Below are 18,346 nucleotides of genomic sequence, written 5' to 3' on the forward strand. Positions count from 1 at the left end.
TTGAAACTACGTAAACACAGGTCAAGCCGAAATACATGAGAAAATTGTACCCCAAGAAATGGCATTTCAAAGGAAAATTATATAGTTCCACCTAAGATTGGAATGGGAGTAATTACGATGCATGTATTGCCTCGTTGAAAGATCTCTGTCAGTTAAAGGAATGATTGGTAATGTTTAACTGACAGAAATATTGTAAGCAGGTGGTGTTGTAGGAATATGTATGTTGTTTTGTGGAGCACCAGCAGTCGTGCCTGTCAGAGATCATATACACTAGTAGGACCAAACGGGTACCATTGGAGGTGAGGTGAGGTGAAATTGGGTTTAACGTCGCGTCCAAGATTATTGCACTTATATAGCGTCGTGCATGCACGTGTGTGTGTGGCTGCTTGTACTAGTCTGGACTGATGCCGATTTATAGTGCTAGCCCACTGAGATACCATGCCGCAGTTTAACATGAATACCCCACCCAGACACAGTATACTGACTCCGAGCCGACCAGTCCTTGTTTTAGCCCCTGAATGTCGAACGCCAGACAGGGTAACAACAAGTACCATCTTTTAACGTCTTTTGGTATGACGCGGCCGGGGATCGAACCCCGGACCTTCCGCTCTCCGGGCGGACGCTCTACCACTAGACCACGGAGGCGGGGGGTATCATTGGAGGGAGTATACAATATATATAGAAACGATGAGGAAGACTACTGCTAGAGATGATATTTATGGTAACGACAATGTGCTCGTGATACCTCCAGGAAAAGACATGGTAAAGGTACGATACAAGGCAAGGTAAATTATCGATACAAGATAAGACAAAGTAAATCATCTATACAAGATAAGACAAAGTGTCGATACTAGATAAGACAAAGTAAATTATCGAGTAAGTCAAGGTAAATTACGATACAAGAAACGATAAAGTATCGATAAAAGATCAGACAATGCAAACTATCGATACAACACAAGGTAAAGTATTGATACAAAACAAGACAAGACAAGATACATTATCGATACAAGACAAGATAAAGTGTTGATACAAGATAAGACAAGATAAAGTATCGATACTAGAAAAGACAAAGTAAATTATCGATACAAGAAAAGATAAAGTATCGATAAAAGACCAGACAAGGTAAAGTATTGATACAAAACAAGATAAACTATCGATACAAGACAAGATAATTAAAAAGTATTGATACAAGATAAGACACGGTAAAGTATCGATACACGATATGGCACGGTAAAGTATTGATATTTTTATATTCCTGGCCATAAAGTTTCATATGGTTCCATTTTGATAAACATCATCATTGAGTTTGGATCACGCAGTTGCAATACAAGCAAGGGTCGGCAGTCACGTGACAGCGAGCGACTACATTTAGAAGCGTGTGAAGTTCATTACCAGCACGAACCGAGAGAATAACGTCTAATTCAAAACGTATTGTGATCCAGTTCGAGATGCACACACTGCCAAATGTAGACAATAAACGCTTTTATTCAGATAGATAGAGGTGAAACCACCGAAGTATTTATATAACTATTACATTTTGAGATTATATTATGCAATTAGCGTCAATTTTGAGGACATCTTTTTATATATATTTGCTTGCCTTTTCCATGGTGTGGGGCACAGAAAACACCTACGATTTCATTTTCCTGTACCAACACCATCTCTACCGAGTTGTTCAATTATAAGAACGTATCGCCGAACCTGGACTCGGCAGCTCATGATGTAAAATCCATACCCTGTAACTGCCATGACTCATCCTACTTCTACCAACCTGTTGGTCATATAATCACAGATGACTTTTCTTCGTCGGTTATTAAAAAAAAGCCCACACTGTCGTGAAGTTTGCAACCAGTTGGGATCACAACTAAAAATCATTATGGATGCTGTGGAAACAATGGGCCTATAGTGGTGAATGTGTTGAGAGTGTGTCAGGGTGTGTTAAGTCAGTGCGTGACGTTGTCAATTGTAGAATGCACAAGCTTGAAACGAGAAAACAGAATTGGAATAGACCCATTCTGTCCAAGCCAGCTGTCATCCATAGTCTGACTGCTCTACATTTTGTATTTGTTGCCACTGATAAGGCCTCACGTTACATAAGCCTTATATGTAAGCATCACAACAATACATGACAAAAAACTTGGTATAAGTGACCTATCAAATAATGACACATACCATGCCAATATGTTAACTGAGGAAGAAATCTGCCAAAACCATGCATCAATACTTTTGCCTTGACTCTAAAATCAGAAGGCATGTCCATTCTTCGTTTTGACTGGAGTTCAAAGTTCTATAAACAATCTATACAAAGAGATATACATTGCTGCGATCAACAAATGTACAACCAAACCCTTGTCTCAAACATTAACTATAATTCTTAAAAGGACCTTCTTCATATTCACAGAAATGATATGAGGCAAGTGGAATTAATACCAAGTAGATTCTAAAATAACTCCTAGGATTTGCTTGACATTTTGCAATTTCAGAAAAGAGCCAACTTCAATTCTGTACTTTGTACACCACTGTCTCACAAACAAAATTTAAATTTATTCAATTCCTTGATCCAGGTGGAATTTGTCTTTAAACTTAACATAGTTATAGTTACATCTATCATCAAAAGTTCAGGATAATCTGAAGTGTACCGAGGAATCAGTGTGCTGGACATCCTCAAAGATAACATCTATGTTAAACTAGGGATTGGGCATAGGAAAGAAGTGGAGAAACCCGTGGGCACCAATTGTGTCCCCTCAATGCTGATCTGTTTTGCCATGCATACGAGTCAGAATTTCTGCTTGGATTGGTAAACTCAAACCAAGAGCTTCAGATACATAGATGATCTAATATCGTTCAATAATCGTCAAATGACCAATTCCCTTCCACAAGACTGTCAGGCGAAAGAGGGATGACTTCAACGTTCCAATAGTCAACTTTCTTTTTATATCGAGCAATATACCAGCGGCTTCAGCCTTTGGTGCCCACATTTCACAACTTTTGAGGTACAATCGAGCATGCTGAATTCGACGTAAATTTTAAAGGACGTTATACGACTCTAGCTCTAAAGTTGTTTGATCAAGACAACCGCATTCAAGGACTTATATAAAGCTTTCATAACATTTTTTCGTAGACACGTTGAAGACTTTGCCAAATGTGACGTATCAGTGAAAAAAAATGATGTCTGATGTCAATACATATTATGATTACATATCTCTATGTATGTTCCCGTGTTTATTCAGGTGAATAGTTGACTTGGCTTTGCATGTGTCATGGATGCAGGATAAGCTCACCTTTTCGCGAACATCTGGTACGATCCTCCTTTTGATACTGGTTCAATAAACACATGCTTATGATAAAGTCGGAATTGAACAATGGTCTCAAAGATGTATGATTATATATTTCTGTCTGTATTGCTTTTTTTTATTACAATAAGTTAAACAGCGACGTCTATCCCAACTCACTTATATTCAAGGTGTCTGTTAACCCGTGCCTGCAATGCGAGGATGTTGAAAATGTACAGTTCCCTAAGCAAACAGCACAGTTTTGGACATAAACCTACAGAATGATATGAGCATGATAGACAAATGAAGAGGTTACTCATTTTAAACACGATTGCGCTGACAGTAACAGCGACAAATACAGTCAACGATCACGTATATGCATACTTGATGACACACATGAAAACAACAAAAGACACACACTGACACACATACACATACGTACATACATGCAGACACACACACATACATATACATAAACACTTACATATACATACATACACACACACACATCATACCACATACACACACATCATACCACACACACACACACACACACACACACACACACACACACACACACACACACACACACACACACACACACACACACACACACACACACACACACACACACACACACACACACACACACACACACACACACATACATACATAAGATGGTAATTTTCTCCACTGATGGTGATGCCAAAGGCAACAAATGACATCCACTTCGTTATCAAGCGATACCCTGCCATTTAACTATGAATATCAAATTTCTGGCTTACATCGATCAATTCGTTTTACAGTCTATTGACATTTCTATCCCTGGATTTCCTTTTGTATCCACCTTTCAAAACATTCTGTGTCTCCTTAAATAGCCCCGTGCGAGGATGCACTTGGAAGGTAGCAGAGTACATCTTTGTGATGATAAGACACAGAGTACAGCCAGGCAGAGATCACAGGGAGGTCAAGTAATACATTACAGTTATTGTATACATACGTTGTGGGGGAAGATTTGTTTGTTAAAATTAGTCCTTCATGCGTTTATGTTTGTTTGTTTGTTTGTTTGTTTAACGCCGCACTCAGCAATATTCCAGCTATATGACGGGGGTCTGTAAATAATCGAGTCTGGACCAGACAATCCAGTGATTGAAAACATGAGCAATTTGGATACGATGACATGCATCAACCAAGTCACCCGATCCCGTTAGTCGCCTCTTACGACAAGCATAATCCAATTTGACGGCAAGTATGGGTTGCTGAAGACCTATTCTTCCCCGGATCTTCATGGGTCTTGTGGGGAAGAAGCAGGTTATTGAGGAGACACCGTCTATGGAAGGGTTACAGGACCATCCAGGTATTGTAGGAGACACCATACCTTTTAGTTACATGGAAAGGTAGGTAGTGTAGATGATACTGCATGCGTTGTAATTCTAGGGAGGGCAGGTAAAACATTATATCAATGTTTCAGCTACAGGAACGACGAGTACAGAAGTGTCCGAGTTACATGGAAGCCACGTACAGGAGATATTGTATGACGTTTAGTAACAAGAAAAGACAAAGTTTAAATAGATAAGATAGGTGTTCCAAGGAAACGTAGGCACGGGTGATAATATAAATGTACTGGACACAGTGATGCAGGCATGGGAGATAATATAGGTGTTCCAGGGAAACGCAGGTACAGGAGATAACATAGTATTCTAGGGAAAGGCGGGTACAGGAGATACTGTTCTAGGGAAAGGCGGGTACAGGAGATAATGTTCTAGGGAAACGCAGATACAGGAGATAATATAGTGTTCTAGGGAAAGGCGGGTACAGGAGATACTGTTCTAGGGAAAGGCGGGTACAGGAGATAATGTTCTAAGGAAAGGCGGGTACAGGAGATAGTGTTCTAGGGAAAGGCGGGTACAGGAGATGTTCACAGTGCAGACAGGCACAGGAAATAGACAAGGTAAATACTGACATCGGTGTTCTAGAAACTGTACATACAGCCATTAGGGTAAAATATACATGTTCTAGGGAAACGCAGTTCCATGAGATAATATAGTGTTCTAGGGAAAGGCGGGTACAGGGGATAATATATAGATGTTCTGGGCACAGTGATGGCGGTACGGTAGATAATATAGGTGTTCTAGACACGGTAAATACTGCCATTGGAGTATTCTAGGGAAAGGCAGGTACAGGAGATAATGTTCTAGGGAAAGCCAGGTATTGATATGGACGTAGCACCACCACTGACCCATGAGAACGGCGCTTCAAACAAAAATCAATATATGACAGCTCAAGAATAAAGCAGCTAATGGTGACATTTATGAGCAACATCTCAATTACTGACTGCATATAAAAATTCGCAATTACTGGTTGCATACAGAGAATCTCGGTCGTGACAGGCGGCTTCTTTATTCCCTGTGTTGGTGATCATCAACATTAGAATTTCTCCCTAAGTCCCACCACAATCAGCTGCCAGAATTACACATGTAATGTTGACTGAAGACGTGTGGAATAAACGATTGCAATCTGGAATGTGATGAGCAAGTCTCGGTTAGCCACAAACGTCGCTTCCATTGGAAGGCGGGGATACATGACAAATGGCTAGCTTGTCTTATAACAAATAGCTAGCATGTCTGACGGACAATAGGTAGCGTGTCTTGTGACAAATAGTTCGCAGGTCTTGGTAACGTATCTTCTACATGATAAATAGTTGCTGTCTTTCATGCTCTAAATACGTCATCTTTCATTATTACAAGTTTGTCTGCACTAAGATAATAGGTTTCTTAAAAGAAAATTCTGCATGCGCGGTATCTAACAATATAGTAAGTGAGTGAGTTAGGTGGGTTTTAACGCCGCTTTACAACATCCAGTAACATCACAGCCTGTCAGCTTATTGTGGGAGGAAAGCCCGAAGTGATGCAGGTCCCCGACGTTTACCACTTTGGTGAAATCCATCAGTACGGGTAACATGCGTATCGTGAATCCTATCCTATCATGAAACATGAATACGGTAGTTGTTGACCCGCAACATGTGTGTTCATAAGTACATAAATGCAACATTGAATACATTTTTGTTTGAGTAAATATCTATTTGCGATATATTCTGACTGTAAGTACTGGAGCCGCTTATGGATAAAGACCCTGGAATCACCCTGGATCTCTGCCTAACTTGAACACACTGAATGTAATACCTGACACAGCGAGCACCTGTGTACAAAACATTCACAGCTTCCGATAACAGCTGCAAGTGCTTCAAGCTGTTTGGAAAGTGGTAATCAGCTGTAGCATTTAACCGTATGCCATTTCTTCTCACGCATAGAGGGAGTTAAGTCAACAAGCTTTAACTGAGTGAATTATTCCTTACATAAAACTGCAATTAGTGCTTGCAGGTACGGCTGGTGATATTCACAGGTGGTGTCTAGAGTTGGATAACAGTGTGAAATGTTGAAGGTTATCAGTGTTACGGGGACGGTGGGGTAGCCTTGGGGTGAAAGCGTTCGCTTGTCACGTCGAGCACCCGGGTTCGATTCCCCACATGGGTACAATGTGTGGAGTCCATTTCTGGTGTCCCCCGCTGTCAATATTCCTGGAACATTGCTAAAAGCGGGGAAAACCATACTCACTCACTTATTAGTGTTACACTGTATTGCTATACAGTTTGGGGCTGATGGGTTAGTGATATATCCGTGTGTATGGATGATGATATACTGTTGTTTGGCATACTTGAGAATGACATTTATTTTGAAACATTATTTTTAAAAAACTGAGAATCTACGACTGGGTGGATTTCTATCAATATGCTGATAATTTTATGAACTCTATTTCCAAAGATTTTGTTGATAATATCGTGGATGTTGAAAAGGAATTTGACAAAAAATATTACCACGAGGGATCTATTCTTCGCACGTGATGATAAGAAGTTAGACAAAGTCCCAGATTATCCTGGAATAGATGTTGAGGGTTCTTTTAAGAATGCTCCACCCATTTGCCGTGTTATCACAGTTGTTTAATGCAATGTTACAATGTGGCATATACCCAGAACAGGGGACTAATAGCATGATCTTTCGTGTTCATTTCCAGAAAAGTAGTCCCAAGGACTCCATAAATATAGGCCTATTACTCTTCTGGAAGAGGCATTTGACATGGCTATTGGTACGCTCACTGCATGGTCTTCTGTGGTGCCGAAATAGGATTTCAAACTTCGGATAATGTTTTTACCGCTACAACTTTACTTAAAGGGTACTTTGATTCTGTATATAAAAATGATTTGATCCTCAAACTGTAAAATGGCGCTTTAAAAGGTAGAATATTTGGAATATGTATAATATTTGGTGTCTCATTATCTTCATCAGGATCTGATATTTGACACGGAAAACTTTGGCACAAGAATCATGGAAGGTAATGAGTAAATCCCGTTAAAGTTGTGTAAATTCTCAACACTCTTTATAGATGTATTTTTTCATATTTTTGATGTTGAAGTGAAGCCCGTCCTAACTTATGGTTCGGAAACTTCTCAAATGTTGAATATATTCATGACAGATTTTGCAAACGTTTCTTAGATTGAACAGAAATACACCTGCTATAATAGCCAGAGACATTGTGAAAATATGTTTTGTTAAACATTAAATTAAATAAGAATATTCCAAGTTACAAGAGCAGACTATGATGGGCCTTGAATGTTAAGATATTGCAGTTGTGAGGTTTGGATGCAACGGGGTGTTGGAAATGTTGATGTATTCTTGCAGCTGTTTAAGCAAAACTGAATAGGCATGGAGAAACAAGTCTCTAAAGGTGATCTTCAAAGCGGTACTGCTTCATCAAGGCTACGTTCCACTATAATACAGATGTTAGGGATATTGATGTAGACATATTTAAAATGGTTATTGTCAGATGTGGTTGCTGCTGTTATGACCTTCACATGGAAACTGGCACTATCAAACATCAAGGCGTGAAAGCCTGTATCTTTTCTGTTTTGTGTTATCCATAAAGGATAAATTTCTGCCCATTCTGTCCATTCTATACAGGAATACAGGCTAGTATTATTCATAACTACTATCAAAGTGATCCCACCAATCGATGACAAGCTGATAATGGTTTCCTTTAGCAATAGTAGAACTTTTAAGAATGTTTGCACAAATTTATTCTTTGCTTTGAAAAGACGAAATATATAATTTTCTGTCGGATGTTCGAGTTGCTTGTTATTATGAACTGATGGCATACTAGTGTGTGGTTCGTGATATGCTCACGATGAACTGATTGCATACTAGTGTGTGGTTCGTGATATGCTCACGATGAACTGATTGCATACTTGTGTGTGGCTAGTGATGTGCTAATGATGAACTGATGACATACTAGTGTGTGGCTAGTGATGTGCTCATGATGAACTGATGGTATACCAGTGTGTAGCCAATGATATACTTGTGCAGAACCTGCGATATACTGGCCCAGCACCAGCACCAGCACCAGCACCAGCACCAGCACCAGCACCAGCACCAGCACCAGCACCAGCTCCCACCAGTATGTTTCTTACAGATGGATGCATACAAGGGCCTTAAGACCGCCATCGCTTTGGTTGAGTCATGTTTTGACGTATTCACTGGGTACTATACTGATGAAATTGCATAAGCTAGCATTTACAATCGAATTCAAACTTTAGAATAACTTTGGAAAAATATTCAGAAAACTGTCAAACTGTGGGTGATTTGCGCCTTAAAGTTTATGTAGAAAGCGTCACACTAAATTGTCTCACTTTACCCAACACCACATAACAACACTTCCTGAAACAGCAGAAATTGTAATTCCTATTTTCGTGAAAAGGCATGTGTTTTATTTTCCTTGAAACACTTTACAGTGTAAATGTGACATTAGCCGTTTGTTACATAATGCACTGATGTCTGCCAAGTGTCAGAATATTTTCTCCCCAAATTAAATTGTAATTGCATTCCTTTGTTGGTGGAGGCGACGGAGAGGATGCCGCCATTAACAATGTATTAGAACTGGCTTGGGCGATGATGCTGTAACAGTTTGGGCCAGTCGTAGGTATGCACAGCAGGGGACAACCCTCAGTAAACAGATTACATCGTCGTAGGTGTAGTCGCACACAACACATTCACCGCTTGCCCCTCGCCCAGCTTACGGTTGAGGACGTGAAGTAAGAGCTGGTTGTTCCCAGTGTTTTTGCGCTATCGCGTTATTAAAACACAACCTGGAGGCTATTCTGTTCGGACAGGAGACGAACTCTCTGTATCATTGAAGATGTCCTTGACATGCACATGGCGTGTTAGTAGTTTCCATGACAGGGCATGCGTCGGCATGCGTCGGCTTGCGTCGTAAACAGCAGTGGCATGTATAACGTAATACATATGGATAGGACGTGACAGTATCCATAATGCGATATCAACACGGCGTGACATTGTCTGTGCCACGATATACACCAAGACGGCTTGACGTCAGCTATGACATATACACATATACATATATATCACACGGTGTGACATCGTCTATGTCACAATATACACCAAGACGGCTTGACGTCAGCTATGACCTATATATATCGCATGGGGTGACATCGTCTATACCATGATATACAGAAAGACGGCTTGGCGTCAGCTATGACTTATATATATCACATAGTGTGACATCGTCTATACCATGATATACTCCAAGACGGCTTGACGTCAGCTATGACCTATATATATATCACACGGTGTGACATCGTCTATACCATGATATACACCAAGACGGCTTGACGTCAGCTATGACCTATACATATCACACCGTGTAACTTCGTCTATACCACGATATACACCGAGACGGCTTGACGTCAGCTATGACCTATATATATCACACCGTGTAACTTCGTCTATACCACGATATACAGCAAGACGGCTTGACGTCAGCTATGACCTATATATATATCACACCGTGTAACTTCGTCTATACCACGATATACAGCAAGACGGCTTGACGTCAGCTATGACCTATGTATATCACACCGTGTAACTTTGTCTATACCACGATATACAGCAAGACGGCTTGAGGTTAGCTGTGACCAGTATATATCACACGGCGTGACATCGTCTATGACATATATATATCACATGGTGTGACATCGTCTATGACCTATATATATCACCATGAGTGACATACGTCTATGACCTATATATATATCACATGGTGTGACATCGTCTGTAACATATATATCTCACACTGTGTGACATTATCTATGACATATAAATGTCACAAGGTGTGACTGACATTGAGTGACTGACATTATTGTTTTCATGGTGTGGCATCAACAGTGATGTCCCCTTAACATACTATTTGTGACTACTATAAAGGCGTGTCATCGCATAACCAACATCAGCTGCTGAAGTGAAGATCGAACGAAGAGTCATTTCTATCACCTTGACTGACGATGCAAGATTTCAAATCATCAGTTGTTTCCCTAAGACATGCGCCAATTTGCTGGCATAAATATCTTAAGAAACTGACATGATTTATATTGTAAGTTTGACAGCGATCCCACATTGGATGTTCGTAAACGAATAAGCTTTCCCGACTTTACTAATGGGCCGGTTTAGACAGCGGGAGTACATATTTGAAGACGCATCTGGTCTGAACCAAGTACAAACACTTGTAATACCACTCCCAGTAAGTTCGGGGCCAGGTAATAGAGCATTTACAGCACAAACTGGCCATACACAGAAACCATTTGCATCTATTTACGAAGCAAGATAATTATCATTTTAAAAAGATTTCGGTGAGACATGAAAGCAGAGCTTCTCACACTCACAAATCTCTATTTAAAGCCAATTTCAAGGTCCAGAATTTGTTCAAGAGGAAAAAGGATAGTTTAAGTGGCCTTTTCGCATTTACAATATTTATTGAGTATTCATTGGGCCTCGGGATGGTGTCATCATAAGAAAGCACGCCATTTGCTAATCAAGTTTGTTCCAGAAAATGATATTTGACTGAATTTGGAAGCAGTGCTTGTCGCCGCGATGTAACGGCCCGGGGGTGATGTTCTGGTGAGGTGTCATGGAAGGAGAGGAGTTAACTATGTGCGAGAGTGAGGGTGAGCATGAGGGTGTGTGTGAAATTCTAGGGGGTGGGGGTTGGGGGTTGGGGAATGGGGGTATTCAGTAGAATGGAAAACGCGGGTATTATGTGAATATGAGTAGAAAGATGGTTTGATGGAACTATTTGTGTGTGTGTGTGTTTTGTATAGTTCAATGTGTGAGTGTGCGTGTGTGTGTGTGTGAGTGTGTGTGTGTGAGTGAGTGAGTGAGTGAGTGTGCGTGAGTGAGTGAGTGAGTGAGTGAGTGAGTGAGTGAGTGAGTGTGTCTGTGTGTGTGTGTGTGTGTGTGTGGCATGTGTGTGGTGGTCTGTTTGTGTGTGGTGTGTGGTGGTGGTAGTGTGATTGCGTGTGTGTGTGGTGTTGGTGTGGGTATGTGGATGTAGTGGTGTGGTGGTGGTATTGTGATTGCGTGTGTGTGTGTGTGTGTTGTTGGTGTGTATGGGTGTGGATGTGGTGGTGGTGTGTAGATGTGGGAGCAGGTGTGTGTGGGTGTGTGCGTGTGTGTGGCATGTGTATGGTGGTCTCTGTGTGTGCATGTGTGTGTGTGTGGTGTGGTGGTGGTAGTGTGATTGCGTGTGTGTGTTGTGTTGGTGTGTGTGTGTTGTGTTGGTGTGTGGATGTGGTGGTGTGGTGGTGGTAGCGTGATTGCGTGATTGCGTAGATGTAGGATTAAATGGGAGTGGGGTGATAGGGGATGATAGTTGGGGTAACTCGTTTAAAAAAGAGGTGACGAAGTGTGAGATGAGGTGCAGGGAATGACTAAGTTGCAGTAGTAATATATTGAACCGCAAAGAAACGTCACCATGGATAGATATATGAGAAACCTTATTTGTCCAAACATGGTAAACATACTTTGAGACATTTTCAAAAGATGACACTTGGCAAAACTGATCATCAAGATTGAAATTAAAGTGTCAAATGTTCTTTAAGTGAAACACAACACTAGTCTCTGATAAAATGGCATCACAAGTCAGTATCTCGTGTGTAAGCCATGTGCATTGATGAATGCCGTGCAGCGCCGATTCATGGAAAGGATGATACGGTTGATGAAGGTCATAGGCACTTGAGCCCACACTCTGAGGAACGCCTGACCCAGTTCAGCTGCAGTTGTCGGCCTTTGTCGGACGTCATTCATCCGCCTTTTAATTTCGTCCCACAGGTGCTCAATGGGATTTAAATCGGGACTGAGGGCAGGCCACTGCATGGTTCTGATGCCATTCTGCTGGAGGAAGTCTTTTATTGCTCTCGCAGTGTGGGCACGGGTGTTATCATGGTGAAACTCGTGGTTGCGGCGACGTGCCAAATGAGGTATGGCGTGTGGTCTCAAGACTTGATCAATGTACCGAGCTGCTGTGACACCATTGCCTCTCCCTGGACCGATGTTCTGGAAGACCATAGGGCCGACCCTCTGTGCAAGACCAATTCCACCCGACACCATGATGCTCGGTAATGTTAAATTTTAGAAACTTTGACAAAAATTACCCAGATATTTAAATGACAACTTTTCATACAATGATACTTGGGGTGACGTTTCTTTTTCTTCTGCCACGGTGACATGTTTTGTTATAGTCAGTAGCACTATCATAGCCGAATCACATCGTGACTCGTTGCTCATGTTATCAACCACTGGTTTCCGAAATCCCAGATGGTTCCCTCAGTGACCATTCATAGTTTGTCTTACATCGTAATCACCGTTCAATGCGCCACCCACGCTCTCAAAGGGACGCTTGTGTGGCCTAGTGTGAACAACATTGGCTTGTCACAACTTGGATTCATTGCATACAATGTGTGTGCTCCTTCCGCAAGCCCCGAACAGAGATGTGCTTTCACAAAGCGGCACTCACTCACTCACTCCATGTTTAATCTGTTTCAGGACGTGCACGGAGCACCGAAGGCTAAGATTGTACTTGTATCTTCATGTCGGTTTAAGGACGCGCACGGAGCACTGAAGGTTAAGTTTGTTTGTTTGTTTGTTTGCTGTTTAACACCGCTCTCAGCACTATGCCAGTTATATGACGGCGGTCTGAAAATAATCGAGTCTGGTCTAGACAATCCAGTGATTGACAACATGAGCATCGATCCACGCAATTGGGATCAATGACATGCATCAAACAAGTCAGCGAGCTTTACCACCCGATCCCGTTAGTCGCCTCTTCCGACAAGCATAGTCGCCTTTTACGGCAAGCATGGGTTGCTGAACACCTATTCTACCCCGGATCTTCACGGGCAGTGAAGGCTAATATAAGGTTGTACTTGTATTTCATGTCGGTTTCAGGACGAGCATGGAGCAATGATGGCCCACTGTGCACTTGTATCTTCATAATTACATAATTACATAATGATGTCCATCACATCTCTGCGACTGTTTTCAAATACATAACAATAACTCAATGCTCCTGTGAAGTCTAATATCAAAACGAATAGACCACAACGTGACAGTTGGGCATAACAACATATCTTCCTAATGACCAAATCTTCCATTTTAACTCAAATACTCATCTTCCCACCTTACTGGAGATCACAAATCTTACAAACTAACTAATAGCAAGGCATCTAGATATTGTACACGGTATATCCAGAGGTGGGAATCATCAGCGTCTGTGTTGGCCTGTCCCACACTAAACACCGCATTTGCATATAGATGGCTCCACGCTCACCTACTGGATGAGATACACGAGATAATATATCGAGGGCGACAAAAACAGTTTTAGCAGTTACGAGCCCGAAATATATTTTACAGGGTAAGTTTCTAACATGATTATGGGAGCGATTTGTGGCGGTATGTCTGGTGGGTAAATAATCGATAGATGGTCTGTAAGATATACCATTAACAACCACGATTAGCGTTACGAGCTGTTGTTGCCCTTGACACGGAGCAAGTTCTTCATACAAAGATGCTGCTGGCGAGGAAGGGGAATTCAATATAAACCATCCATGAAATAAGCATGAACCGTTCCATAACGTGTATTAAGAACCGAAGGACTTAACTATGACACACCATACACTACAGCAACTTCAAACATCCCACTCCCTCGTAACGGTAGAGGGTGGTAGCAACACCCAACTCTCGTAAAACCCCGTGCTTCCTTAACGTTAAGGGGTAGACATCAGTACCCTGTTTTCTCGCAATAGTAGGGAGTAGATATCAACAACACCCTGATTCTCGCAACCAGGAGTGGGCATCAACACCCTGTTCTCTCGCAACAGTAGGGAGAGGATATCAACAACACCCTGATTCTCGCAACAGTCAGGAGTAGGTATCAATACCCTGTTCTCTCGTAATAGTAGGGAGAGGATATCAACAACACCCTGATTCTCGCAACAGTCAGGAGTAGGTATCAACACCCTGATTCTCGCAACGGTAGGGAGAGGATATCAACAACACCCTGATTCTCGCAACGGTAGGGAGAGGATATCAACAACACCCTGATTCTCGCAACGGTAGGGAGAGGATATCAACAACACCCTGATTCTCGCAACAGTCAGGAGTAGGTATCAACACCCTGTTCTCTCGCAACGGTAGGGAGAGGATATCAACAACACCCTGATTCTCGCAACGGTAGGGAGTGGATATCAACAACACCCTGTTCCCTCGCAACGGTAGGGAGAGGATATCAACAACACCCTGATTCTCGCAACAGTCAGGAGTAGGTATCAACACCCTGTTCTCTCGCAACGGCAGGGAGTGGATATCAACAACACCCTGATTCTCGCAATGGTAGGGAGTGGGTTTAAACACTTTGTTTTTTGTTTGTTTGTTTTTTGCTGCTTTTGTCTCTCTCTCCGGCCCAGACTCGATTATTTAACGACCGCTGTCATATAGCTGGAATATTACTGAGCAAAGCAACAGCAAACAAACAAAACAAAACATTAATCAAACTGTACTGACGAGGAGTTATCTCCCTTACTCTGTGATCGGGGCCTACAGTGTGGTCGGCATGTTTTGCTGGCACTTACACACAGCTTATATAATGAATACTGGTTTAGACATAGATGAATGGGCGCTAGTCGTGATGTCTCGGTAAGTACTACGGGGGGCCACCTGCTCGTGACACTGGGTGCGCGTGCAGCTGAAATAGGCTCACTCCTGCAGCTAATTGCTGTAATATAGAATCAATCATGTATTGATTTACATTGAAAATAACCCTCAAGCGAACATGAACAAATGCGGTGGGAAATATTCTACATATGAAGAAATGCATAAATCCTAAGGAAATAAATTATTCATCATTCTCTCTAATTGAGTAGATTATCATGGGATGATAGCGACTTCCAAACCACAGTTTTAAACGACATTAAACATGCTCCTCTTTGAGTCTTTGGTAGGATGCATTAGATTCATCGCCTGTTCGGAAATCATTATCAGTGAATATAACTTTGACAAACATAATTGGGTAATAATTTATGTTAAGCGTACGCTGGGGTAAGTTGATATATCCGACAGACAAAGGTATCCGGGGAAGGTCTACCTCTTGATGAAGATATCCTTCATACACGCACACGTGTGGAGTACATTCGTCACATACAGATCTCCATGGAACAAACCCGTCAAACACAAACCTTCATGGAAAATACCAGTCAAACAAAGACCTTCCACGACACCTGTCAAACATAAACCTTCGTGGAAAGAAAACATCAAACACAGATCTTCCTCGAAAATACCCGTGAAACATAGACCTTAGCTTCATGGAAAATACCCCTAAAACAGATCGTCATGGCAAATACCCCTTAAGAGAGACCTTCTGTAAATTACCCATCAAACACAGACCTTCCTGGAAAAAACCTGTCACACACAGACCTTCTTGGAAAATACCTGTCACACACAGACCTTTTTAGAAAATACCCATTAAACACAGACGTTCATGGCAAATACCCCTCAAGAGAGACCTTTTTGGAAACTACCCATCAAACACATACCTTCCTGGAAAATACCTGCCAAACACAGAACTTCATGAAACCCCCGTTAAACACAGACCTTCCTGGAAAATACCAGTCAAACACGGACATTCATGGACATACCCGTCAAACACAGACCTTCAGGGAAAGTACCCGTCGAACACAGACCTTCATGGAGCCAATTTTGTGGAATACTTGGTAACAGAACTTTGAGGAGTAAACCCGCTAGTCCGACTCTGTCCGAACGCTGTCAGTGAGACAAATGTATGATGGGTAACCGCGAGAAAGGCCTTCGTGGATGGTGACCAGTGGAGGAAAACCGTCAAACAGAGACATAGTTACAGGCTGTAACAGTGAGACATACCGAAATTGAACAGAGACATATTTACATGTCGTGTGTATAGGAGATCGCGGTGACGGCTTTAACGTGAAGTGAAACTGGTGTATGGGGAAGCACCATACCAGGATTACAGAAGCAACTGAATATATCGATGTATTTGGATAGATGGAAACTTGACATAAAGTTATATATGCCAATATTATGATTGTTAGAAAAAGGATGCCCTTTTGCCTTGAAAGCGGACATTTAAAGGTGATTATATGACTATTGTCGGACAATAAAAATACCTTGAAATATTATTCTCAAGTACATTAAACTTACGGAAGGCGATGTTAAATTCATCGACAAAAGAGAATTCGCGCCAGTTGTGTATAAACTTGGCGTTGTTACAACTCAAATAAAGCCCAAATTTGATATATGGGGCTGCCGAATGTGTTATTTTATCGAAAAGATTCTCCTGTCCGCCTGGAAAATATTTCTGAATGTGGGGATGTCTACTCACAGTGATATGGTTTATGGAGAATGTGGAAGGTTTCCACCATATCTTACATCTTATACACGAAGCCTATGCTATTGGCTGAAATAGTTATACCTGAACATTGTTTGCAAAAGAAAACTTATAATATGCTTGTATATCTTGATAATACTAGGGACAACACATGGGCTTCCCGTATATGCTTCAATGTTTTAAATTATGGCTTTGTGTTTATATGGATATCGAAATCTATTGGTGACATTGATAACAACTTCGTACTCTGGCCCTAGATACGTTCCGACAGAATTGGCATTCGACACTTTCAGAAAGTTCAAGATACGACATATTAAAAATCTCCTAGAACACTCGACGTATCTTTCAAATTTGGAATTCATACATGTCCGCAATAGGTTTTTATACATGATTTTTAAACATGTCTAAGTGATCTAAAAGTGAATAAGGGAAAATATCTATACATTGAAAAGTGTCTCTTTTGTAACCTGGGTGTTAAGACGAACTTCATTTAATGTTTATTTGCCCTGTATATAAAGCGAAATGGAATATTTACCCATCTCGTAATTATCATGTATATGTACTAATAACTTTATACGTCTTTTGTCAAAGCAAAATAGTTGACACGTTCAAGTATCTTTATACATCCATCCATCCATCCATTTATGTTCCGTCAGTTGTTGTATTGATATCCCGCATACTATAATATTTGTTAATATAAATGTACGTTCATGTAACACATTTGTATACACTTGTATATGGGGCAATGGCCTTTCAGACAATAAACCATTGAATTGAATGGAATTGAGAGGAGGGGAGCTGGTGCGGAGTAATATACATATTTATCTTGGTTAATATATGCGCACTACACTTGCAATATCCTTCCATAGAGGGAATCAGTTTAACTGTGGCAATTGTGGCTATTTCGCCATTAATTAATAACTACATATACTAGCTATTTGTTGTCGACATCCCGACACGAGAAACGGCAAGAGACTGTCCCAGACTTGCCTGAGGTCTCCCTGGGCTAAATATACCCTGGGCTCACTTTGTTTCATAATAAGAAACTTCACAAACAGACAATACATAAACTGCGCTATGTGTGCCTCTCATAATATCCCTCTACAAATATTAAGACATCGTGAAGCTTTTCACAATGACGTCAAGGGACGCTCTCCAACTGAACGCAGCAAGTCTTCCAGTGTCAGGGGACGCAACCCTGTCTGGAAGGCCAGGATGCTGACACCAATCGCAGGTGTTCATAGTTGAAACAAATCAGA

General features: G+C 41.3%; 1 protein-coding gene across 2 annotated transcripts in view; it reads right to left on the reverse strand.

Annotated features, from left to right (window-relative positions):
- LOC139468509 (neuronal acetylcholine receptor subunit alpha-10-like) overlaps positions 1-18,346 on the reverse strand; it is a 201,594-nt gene that overhangs the window by 115,325 nt on the left and 67,923 nt on the right. The window lies entirely within an intron of this gene.

This window comes from Haliotis cracherodii, unplaced genomic scaffold, assembly GCF_022045235.1.
Source record: "Haliotis cracherodii isolate W230 unplaced genomic scaffold, xgHalCrac1.p SCAF_2, whole genome shotgun sequence".
NCBI lineage: Eukaryota > Metazoa > Mollusca > Gastropoda > Lepetellida > Haliotidae > Haliotis > Haliotis cracherodii.